Genomic DNA, 11,247 nt, shown 5'->3' on the forward strand with positions numbered 1-11,247 from the left:
TTTCTTCTCCCGTCCAGAAAAATTTGCCCTAGCTCGTGTTGTTTTGTCTGTCGTCGATGTAGGTTTACTAAAGTCACTTTTTTTTTAATTCTATGTTTTTATTCATGTTTCCCTTCAATATTTGGTTCATTATTATTGGGTTTTCTAATATGTTTCGGTATAGGTTTTATGGTTTTATCATTATCTTATATTTCATATCGTGAGTTTCGCATGTTAACAATGGTTTTCGCATATTAATAATGGTTGACCCGAGTTAATTCAACGTGTTAACATCAAAATATTTCAACATGTAACCAATTAATATTTCAAAAGTATCTTGAGCAGCATACAGCATAATTTTTATTTTCTAACATTTTTACAATTTTTTTAATGTCAAAAGAAAAGGCGAGCAGCGCAGCGCTGGTAAAAAAAACTTTTGTTTACTAGACTTGGACATCTAACCGAGAAGTTAGATTTGCCCACACGTAGTTTCTCTGTTTTTCTCTCTGAGAAGCTGACAATATAAATACAAAATGAAAAATGATTTATTTTTTTAAAAATAATATATATTTTTATACAATATACACCAATTATTTATGATACGTATTACCGTCTCAACCATTATCACTAGTTATCGCTATTATTAGCATTGATGATAATATTTTTAAAAAAATATATCACTATTACTATTATTTGACAAGTCAGTATAAATAAAAATCTTTATTATTTGACAAGTCAATATATAGGATGGAAGAAAATATATGTTTTAAATCAAATGATTATTAAAAAAAATTAAAACTATTTCAATACATATGAAAAATATATATTTGTTTGAGTTGAATAAGAATCTCTTTTGTTCGAATTATATATGTTTCGTATGTGGACGCATGATGTCGGAGTTGTTGGAATCACTACATAGTTATTTGATACAGAGTTATCAGGAAACTCAAGTATAGTGGTTTTATCAGAGATTTTAAGGTAAGAAACAGGTTAAGACTAAGAAAAATATTAGTACTCCTAACACATTCTACCTGAAGTAAGCTAGATTATGTAGTTTTAAATGTGGTTTAAAGGTTTTAATGAATTCCTAACTACTAGTCTTTCTATGACTTAAAATGAAGATATATTCATGTGAATAAATTTGGTGTTAAGAATTTATTATGGGCTTGTATGCCCAAATAAATTCTTATGAAAAAAGTTTTCCATAATTAATATTGCGGTATAAAAATATTCTCAATTAAAATTAATGGATATTTAGAATAACTCTGAGAATTTTCTAATCAACTCCTGGTATTCATATATCAGCCTTACTTATCGGTCCAATATTCTATACCAGAATAAAGACAATTAATTCTCATAAATTAAAATCTTATTAAATATTGAAATATTGGTCAAATTCTAATGGATCCAATAAACTGATTATTAAATCCAAAATACACGTTAAAGAAATAAAAACATGCCATGTATTTTATTTTTCTTAAAAAAAGATATGATATATATATATATATATATATATATATATATATATATATATATATATATAGAGAGAGAGAGAGAGAGAGAGAGAGAGAGAGAGAGAGATGGCCGTATGAAACATGCAAAGAGATGTTTTTTATTTATATTTTTTAAGATCATATTTCACAGAAGAAACAAATTTTCTTGAAGTAATAATTACCAAAAACAACCTTAAATCAAATAAAATTTCAAAACTAACAAACCAAACAAAGCTTAAAGATTGGGGTAGTTTTGACCTGACCGGGTCAACCAAGTCGGGTCAACCAAGTGAAAGTTATATATTTAACAGATCAACCATGCCAACTTTTTGCAAGAACTTTCCAGTTTCAACAAAACTAAATACATCATGTCATCATGCCAAACAAAAAAACAGATTAATCTAAATACTAATATGAAATAAATGGTCATTTCACAAACCAAGACCAGAGGAACCTAGAGCCTGATTCAAACGATCTTTGCAAAAAGAAACTCCCATATTTAAACCTAGAGCCTGATTCATTGATTTTATTATTTTATTAGGTATTGATTTCAACGAAGAACAAAGAATCACGTTCTATTTTCAATCCAGGCTTATATTTATCATAACCTAATTTTCAACTCTTTTATTTTATTTTGTAAAAATAATAAGAAAATGAAAAAATAAAAAAAATGAAGAATAAATTGAAATTTGGGTCAATACAATATAAATTAAAAGTTTGAGGACTTAATTTAATTAATAAAATCAGAGGCTTAATTGAAAAAATATCAAAGGTTGGGATGATTCCGGTTAAAATGACAAGAAATTAAAGTTCAAGGATCATTTTGTAAATTCCGCTAAAATACAGGGTTCCAATTAATATTTATCCAGAGGCTTGATTACAAAATTTAATAACTTCAGTGACCAAATCGTAAATAGCCACTGCAGAGTAGAAAACGGCGTCGTGTCATAAAACTGTTTATCGCCTTCTACCTCATCCCGGGGACTGGTTTTGCAGGGAATGTACAGCTGCCCATTATCCTCCACGACGCCCTCTCCGGAGGCCACGATATCGTGGCCAACAGTCCTGACTCTTCTCAGAGACAGGAGCGAACGTGCCCCCATGATCTTGAGGCACGAACGCACGAACAGAGGCCATTAGATGGCTTTATAAAAGCCAGAGAAGGCCACGAACCAGTGGGGGAGAGAACCAGAGAAACACTAAGAGGGAAAGAATAGACAGAGAGTACCAGAGAAAGACGAACAAAAAAAAGCAGAGAACAACACAAAGAAAAACAGAGAGCACGAACGGAAACAGAGAAATAAAGGAGGACAGACTAAAAAAAGAGAAAGGAGGAGAGAGCAAAAAGCCAGCGTTCCCAGCTTTGCCTTCCTCCCCAGAACGCAAGCAAAGTGAACAAGGGAAAACAGAGAAACTGCAAGTATTGATCAGCCTGGGCATTCGTCTCCAGCTTCACCACTCCGAACCATCAGAAACAGAAAGAATAAAGCTAGAGGAACGAAGGGAAGGTTGAAACGGGTGCCCGGCTAGTGTCACCCGATCACACAGAAAGAGCTTCACCATCGTCTTCATCGCCTCCAGTAGACCAGGTAAGCAACGTTTTCTCCTCCCGCTTTGCTTCATTTAATTAACATTACATTGTTCAAGTTAATTTTAATTCACTTGATCACTGAAGCAACACGCGTGAATTAGCGCACGCGGGTTGCTTTGCCCAGCCCGGTCACTGGCTTGGGTCAGTGACCGGGCCGGGCTGGCTGGGTCTAACCCAACCCTAAAAAAATAAAACAAATATATACATGCATTACAAATAAAATTTATTTTATTGATTTATTCACTGATGACAATGTCAAGAATAAAAATACTAATTTAAATTTATTTTATCTTATTTTTAGCTACTTAATATTTACCAACGCCAGAATTTAAAGTATTCGTAGTTGAATATTCACTGACACCAGAGTCAGGAATATTACAAGTAAACTATCATAGCATACGTCAACAACATTTTAGCAATTTAAAACAAAACCAGCAATGCAGCCTGCCATAAGCAAGACGTTTAAGGGGTGATAATATCTTTCATTTTAAGTAATCAGTCTCGTATCATATAATCTTTGTTGACCAGTTAGGGTTCCTAGTGACCATAATACTAGGTGGCGACTCCTTAAATAAGATCATTTTCCATTAAAGAACAAGATGTCAGAAATCTGTTCTTTCATTCAAATGAATTTTTTTATAACCGCCGTGATATCGGTTGCGACAATATTAAAAGCTAATCGAGCTAAAAAAAAACTTATGAACAACTTGCAGCTATAAACCAAATGTATAACAGATCTGTAATGCATGTCTTCCAAGAATTTTTCCAACAACCAAATACTGCTTTTTGTGCCTTGTACCCAAAACTTCACTTGCCAGAGTATATCAAACCGGAACCATATATACATATCATCATCAATTTTTATTATTTCACAGAATAAGAAAAGAAAAAAAAACCAACACCTGCTGTTGAGGTCAGTCATATAAGCAACGTATGGACCTTAGAAAAGCTATTGTTAATTAATTACCCATTCCTTGTGTATGCCCATACAAGAGTTCTCCTATTGCTGCTAATAAAACTTATCAAAGCATGTCATATAGACTGTTTTTTTTTACCTAATGACTAGAGAACCCATCACATGACATGCATTTAAATGAAGAAGACAGAAACATACCTAAACTTACGCATCTAGGGCATTTAAAGATGGACATACTATAATGGAAAGAAGTTTGTGTGGGTTTTTACCTTTCCATGACAATGATGGTTCTAATTTTCTTGCTCCAGAAAAAAAAGAATTGATCTCTCTTTTCTTGCTAAAGCTGGTGGCCTCCTTTCTATTCTTTCTTATTTCTGCTCACTGCATTCTTATCTTTGCTGGTATTAGTATGAAAGCTGCAGTTGTTAATGGTCGACACAGACGCAGATGGTAGTTGTCAGTTATGAGGATGGTGATGGTTGGGCTTGTGTGGCTACTGTGGAAGAAGGAGAAGCATAGACCTGGTGGTGAGCTGGAGGAGTTCACGGTTCTGTGTTGCCAAGAAGAACAGCTGCAATGAAGATAGTGTGGTTCGGTCTGGTACACTATGAAAGAGGGGCTTTTGAATTCACCGTGAGGAGGAAAATGGAGGAAGAGCTGAGTAATGGTCCTTTTTTTTTTGGATGGAGGCTGTATGATGGTGAACTGTCAAACTTTAGGGAGGGTCATGTTTTTTTTTGCTTTTTTCCGAGAGAGAATGTTTGTTTCGGTGAATTTTTTTAACTAATTCCTCTACTTTTATGTATCACATAAATAAAATTTTTTAACTTAGAAGTAAAACAAACTAAAATATCTCTAATTGAATTTCAAAAATGAATCTCAACTATTCATTTGATAATTTAAATTAAGATAAAAAAAAAAATAGATCCTCGAACTTGGATTAAAAAAATAATTATAGACTATTTGATTAAAAAATAGGTTATTAGGTTAGAGGATTTTTAATTTTTAAATTCATTATCTCCCTTTCACAATTACAATTAGATCAATAAAAATATTTTTTTTGTTTTTTTTTGAAAAAGCAAATACATTAAAAAAACATATTTTTGGGTTTTTGTTGTTATTTTTTATTTTTTCAAAAATAAATTGCAATATATGCCCCCACTTTACAATGCTTACAAAACAAAACCTCAATGTTTTGCATAGTAAGCTTGTAAAGAAAAAGTGTCTGCCCGATTTGCTGGGTGATCCGTCCATCCAAAGACTTTGTTTTTTTTTTTTTTAGAAAATGATCATATTATCATGGACGACCTGCCTATTTTTAAAATAAAATGGTCTATTTTTATGGGTCACCGGTTCATTTCAAAAACTGATATGTTTTCACAGGTAACTTACCCTTTTTGACATTCAAAGATTTATCTATTTTCACGACCGATCTATTTTTTTTTTCAAATTTCAAAAAGAACTTTAGTAAGTGTTCATACTTCTTTAAAATTGGTTTATTTTCACGAGCAACCTACCATTTTGAAATTCCAAAAAGAATTTCAACAAGCGTTCATGCTTTTCTACAATTGATCTATTTTCACATGCGACCTTTCATTTTAAGATTTAAATATTGGTCCATTTTCACAGGTGACCTATTCCTTTTCAAATTCCACAAAAAAAATTCAACAAGCATCCATACTTCACTTCACTGAAATTAATCTATTTTTATGGATAATCTATCTATTTGAAAATTCAAAATCTATTCCATTTTTATAAGTGACTTACTATTTTTAAATTTTAAAACAATTTTGAGCAAGCGTGCATTCTAAATATTGTTCTTTTGATGACATGGTTCCTTTTATCTTTCTTTATATATATATATATATATATATATATATATATATATTTTAGTTTAACGTGGGTGTCCGGGCCAGCTTGTGCGCACCTCGACTAATCCCACGGGCCCTGAAGTTAACGATCATGTAAGCCTTCAGTGACCATCATATGAGCAACCACAGGGCTCGAACCTGAGACCACAGAGAGAGCAAACCTCTTGGTCCCAAACTCTTACCACTGGACCACCACTTAGATGGTTACTTTCTTTATATATTTAATTAGCCAGTAGGTGTTCGCTGCGATACTTCCTGCTAATATAAAAGTACTAAAATAGTCAAGGTGAACTGTTAACCCATGGATTAACCAAAAACAATTTACCACAATGATTTTGGTGAACTCACACTTTTTTTTGTCAATGTACTTAGCCCCCCACCCCCCAAAGTATTTGTTTTTTTTCCTTGCATTTTTATGTATAAAACATTGCACCGCTTAACCAAACGTCTTCGGGAATCGTTTGGTTCAAACAATTGACCTGACTACACGATTGTCGCAAATTAAAAGTAAGATGTGAAATCAACTAAGAAAATTAAATTACACACTGAATCTAAAGACAATTAAAACTAAAAGAACCTAAACTAATTATAAAAAAAAAAACATGACATTAAGGAACTGTGGTTGAACTGTCATAAAATGAACGCGCACATATGGCATGGCCTGTTTACAAGTAAATATAAGTTATTGTCTCTTGAATATCAAATAGGCAACATCCTTAAATCCTGTCCTATTTTCCACGTGGCTCGCCTATTCCTCCTTTTCTTTCCTTATGCGTTCATTGACTTTTTGCCTAGTAATCTGGATGTATCTCGTCTTTGCCTCCTTACATTTCACTGAATTTTATTTTTTTAAAATTTTGTTTAATATTATTTTTTTATATTTTAAAATTATTTTGATGTGTTGTATTAATTTTGTTAATGTATTAAAAAAAACATTTTAAAAAAGAATATTATCATATTCTCGTACACTATTCGCTCAAAGTGCTTCTCTTCATCTAATTCCTTGTTTGTGACGAGTCATTAATGCTGATGAGGGAGGTTAATTCCCCCGATTTTGTCTGGCGAGCCTGTCAGTTTTAGGTTTCAACAAGAATTAAGTTAGAATCGTGTGATATTCCGTTTATGTCCTTGTTAGTGTAATTCAAATTAACAAAGTGAAAACAACCAATCGGATTCCAACTTCCTAGCAAAGAAAACAACCACCATGGGGTACCCACTTGGGTGTAGGCAATGTATGCGAGCTGCAAATGCAATATATATCTTCGAAAGTCAGCTAAGAAAATTAAAATGTTGGCCTAAACTTATGCTATATGCCCATGAATGCTTGCATTAGCTGCTATATATATATATATATATATATATATATATATATATATATATATATATATCCATTTTCAAGTCGGATTTTCATTTAAACAAAACACGATCTTTTACCCTTTTTCTTTGTGTGTAGGTGTCATTATATATTTTTATTGGATTTGTAATTTTGTGAGCAAGAGTTAAAAACTTCATATTTATGAGAACTTGTGTTCATAATGACTGGCGGTGGAAGAGACAAGGACAGATCGAGATGGCAACAGGGGAGTCATTTTCAAGCCAAGGAATATGTCGAAATTTCCCCAGCCCCCCCTTGATCCTCCCCAGGATTTTCTGCTGGCTGGATTTCAAACGTAGAAGACGTGTTGATGAGGCCACCACATCATCGTTATCCAATATCGTTAATCCCCATCTAACAGCAGGTTTTGTCAAACTGTTTGTCTATGATCCCATCCTTCTGATTTGTTGCAACTTTATCCTAAAACGATTATGAGGTCGTTATATACGCGTAGAAATTTGGGTAATTTCTACACATTACAACCGATGTGTTCTTAATTTGGGTAATTAAAAACTCTCCAAATTTCGACACATTACCACAAGCATGTGATTATCAAGAGAATATTACTTGATATAGAAGAAGAAGAAGAAGAAGAAGAATTGAAGAAGAAGAGTTAATGCTTGAGAATGAAATTAGGAGGGACTCGTATATTGGATTTAAGAAACATTTCCTTAATTTGTGGTTTTCTATCTTTTAAAATGAAATAAGAAGTTTAAAGTATGATCTGACTACATATATATTGACTGATTTGTAATAGTAAGAGTCAAATTGGATGTCTTGAAATAAGTTCATCTTGTGTGCATATTTATGTAAGAACTTGTGTTGAAACAATGCATGTGTAACTACAAATATCAATGGGTGTTTAGACCAATGCTACTCTCTTGATTAATGAGAGCGAGTAATCTTGGGTTCAAATACTACTATTTATCAAACAAATTATATGTATATGTGCAGCTACAAATTAAACTCAACGACCCTCTCCCATGGAAAATAAATTAATGGAATTCGATTTTTTTTTCAATTATCTAATATCGTAGTAAAAAAAAGGCATTATACAAGTGACATATCCACGAGGAAACACGGCAATTGGTTTCTAGAATTAGTTTTCTCTTACTTCATTTCGCCCCTTGGGACTGCCAAAAAAATAAATCGATAATAAATACATTCAAGGCATTTTTTAGCTTCTTCCCTGAAAAAATTAGGCATGGCAAAGTGCAAAGCAAGTGATGTATAATGCTGCATGAAACAAGGAAATTACTCGTAACTGGTTCTTTTCCCTATTTTCCTGTTTTTCTTTCCTGTAGAACGATGTTTATTTTACAAATTGATAAATCATGATGATTTATAAAAATCTTGTGCATTATGGGATCACTTTCCATTACAGTTTGCGAGATGTTAGTGCATTACAAATCGAAGGAAAAAATTTCTAGTCTACGCCACTAATATTCATCTGTGGGGTTAATTGGGCCGAAAGTCGAGAGAGATTGATAGGGGACCTCGAACGAAAGTTTGAACTTTAAACAGTGTATGATAAAGAAGGAGACGTCCCTACAAAAAGGTCTCCTTCCAATTCTAGTGAGAAACTAGATACTTTGACCGGCATTATGATGTCAATAGAATTATCTTTTTAAATATATAAAAAAATTTAAAGACGCTACTAATTTGTTTTTTTAACATAACAGATAAACAATGAATTAGATATTTAATGACTATTGGAATATATCCTTTTTAAATACTAAGATATTGATATATCGAAAACACTATTTTATTTTTTTAATATTAAAACAATGACATATCAAATTGATATGGATTAAATATGGCTAACATGCAAAATCTATGACCTGAATCATGAGAGTGTGATAATCCTATCAAAAGTAAAGCAAAAAAAATAATTAGAAATTCCAATTTTCAATAGGCAAAAATATTGAAAGAAGAACATTTAAAAAAAAATCAATTAAAAAACAAAAAAAAACTTGAATCAACCTAAAAAACACACTAAATCTATGAATCTAGTCATGAGAATAGGATTACTAACATAAGGCACTTTGAAAAAATTTACAAATTATATCTCTAAATCAACTCATGTTGAAGGACAAAATCAAATAAGAAACTATTTCAATAAAGTATGATTTAATCCAAGTTAACCAAACAAGCTTGTAACTGAGGTCATGAGACCAAAATAATTTAATAGAAAGTAAAATGAAAAAAATTATAAAACTCTCAGCCAACTAAACTCACGGTTCAAGTTATGAAAGCGAGATTACTCTTTAGAAAGCAAACTGAAAAAAAATACAAAAGTCCATATCTCAAACATCTCATTATTAAATGATGAAATTGAAAATAAATAAAAGCAAATAAATAATAATTCAAGTCAACTTCAATTAACCCAACAAACGTGCAACTCGGGTCATGAAACTAAGATAACTTAATAGAAAGAAAATAAAAAAAAATCACAAAGTTCAATTCCCAACAACTAAACTTGCATCATGAGTTGTGAGAATAGGACTACCCTATAAAAAGAAATTACAAAGTCCGACTCTAAACGGGCTTGTTATTAAAGAACAAAATCATAAAAGAAACAATTTAAAAATACAAAAAAAGAAGAAGCCAAAGTCAGTATCGGTTAACTCGGCAAACCAATTACCCAAGTTATGAGACCGGAATAACATAATAGAAAGCAAGTAAAAAAAATACAAAGTCCAATTCTCAACCAATTAAATATTAAAAGTCAAAATTAAAAAGTAAATGAATATTTTTACAAAAACAAAAGATGCAAACACAAAGAAAGGGGAAAAAAAACAAGAGAAAAAACAAGATAAATGATGAAGGTCAATTCCTAATCAATCCAATATTAAAAGATGATTTAAAAAAAAAAACCAAAAAATTAAGTTGAGTCAACTCAAGTTAACATATCAAACATGCAACATAGATCATAAAATTAGGATAACCCCATAAAAAGTAAATAAAAAAATTTATGAAGTTTCATTTCCAAAATATCTAATGTTAAGGGTTGAAATCGAAAACGAAAAAAAAATCTAAACTCATGAGTCTGGAATATAACTCAACACATAATGATTAAGAAAAATATAAAGCACAATTTTCAAAACAACTTAATATTGAAGGATAAAATTAAAAAATTAAATTAAATTTTTTAAAAAATAATATTATTAAAAAGTGAAATAAAAACAAAAAAAATTAAATAAGAAAAGAAAAAAACACAAAATATTATTTCAGTGAATAATATTATATGAGCATGGCTATAGTGAATTAATTATACCTTTAGTTTTTTTTGTTAATAGAAAGCTAAAATTAAAAAAAAAACTAAATGCATGAGATTGATATATAACTTAACATAAAAAAAAATTACAAAGCATAATCCTCGAAACAACAATGAAATTATATATATATATATATATATATATATATATATATATATATATATATATATTATGTTGTTTAATGGTTAAATTAAAAAAAAAATCTAAACAAAAAGAAAAACAAACAAAATATGAATAGTATTTTGTGAGGGAAATTATAATGAATTAGTTAAACCCTTTAACTATTTTTGTTAGTTGAAGATTTAATTATTTTTATTAAATGAAAGTTGAAATAAAAAAAAAAATTAAATGTTTGAGAATGATAAATGACTCATTATAAAAAAATAATTATAAAGTATAACTTATAAAATAATTTAATATTAAAGAATAAAGTAAAAAATAAAAAATTATAACACTGAAGTCTGAAATCTTTTTTTTATATTAAAAAAACCCCAAAATACTACTCCAACTGCAGACAAAACAGAGAGGAGAGAACTGAAGATGGGTTCTCATCCTTACTATCTCTACTGACCCCACCAGAAATCCCTTGACATGATTGGCAGCCAATTAGAACACCGAAAATAGGATGATTCCTTACAAACTCAACCAATTAAAATTCAGATAAGGAATTGTTGAGGTCCAAAAGTGCAAATAGCTTTCAACGTGGAGAACTCCTCAAGAGTGCATCCAAAAATAAATAAAGAA

The 11,247-nt window shown here is 30.8% G+C and overlaps 1 long non-coding RNA gene across 1 annotated transcript; it reads right to left on the minus strand.

Moving 5' to 3' along the window:
- Positions 1-2,276: 2,276 nt before the first annotated feature.
- On the minus strand, positions 2,277-4,405 carry LOC112328428 (uncharacterized). Its single transcript, XR_002983318.2, has 2 exons — positions 4,249-4,405; positions 2,277-3,089 (listed from the first exon to the last, which is right to left on the minus strand). It is a non-coding gene; the product is annotated as an uncharacterized LOC112328428 (long non-coding RNA).
- Between the last annotated feature and the right edge of the window lie 6,842 nt (positions 4,406-11,247).

Source organism: Populus trichocarpa, chromosome 8 (assembly GCF_000002775.5).
Source record: "Populus trichocarpa isolate Nisqually-1 chromosome 8, P.trichocarpa_v4.1, whole genome shotgun sequence".
NCBI classification, from domain to species: domain Eukaryota; kingdom Viridiplantae; phylum Streptophyta; class Magnoliopsida; order Malpighiales; family Salicaceae; genus Populus; species Populus trichocarpa.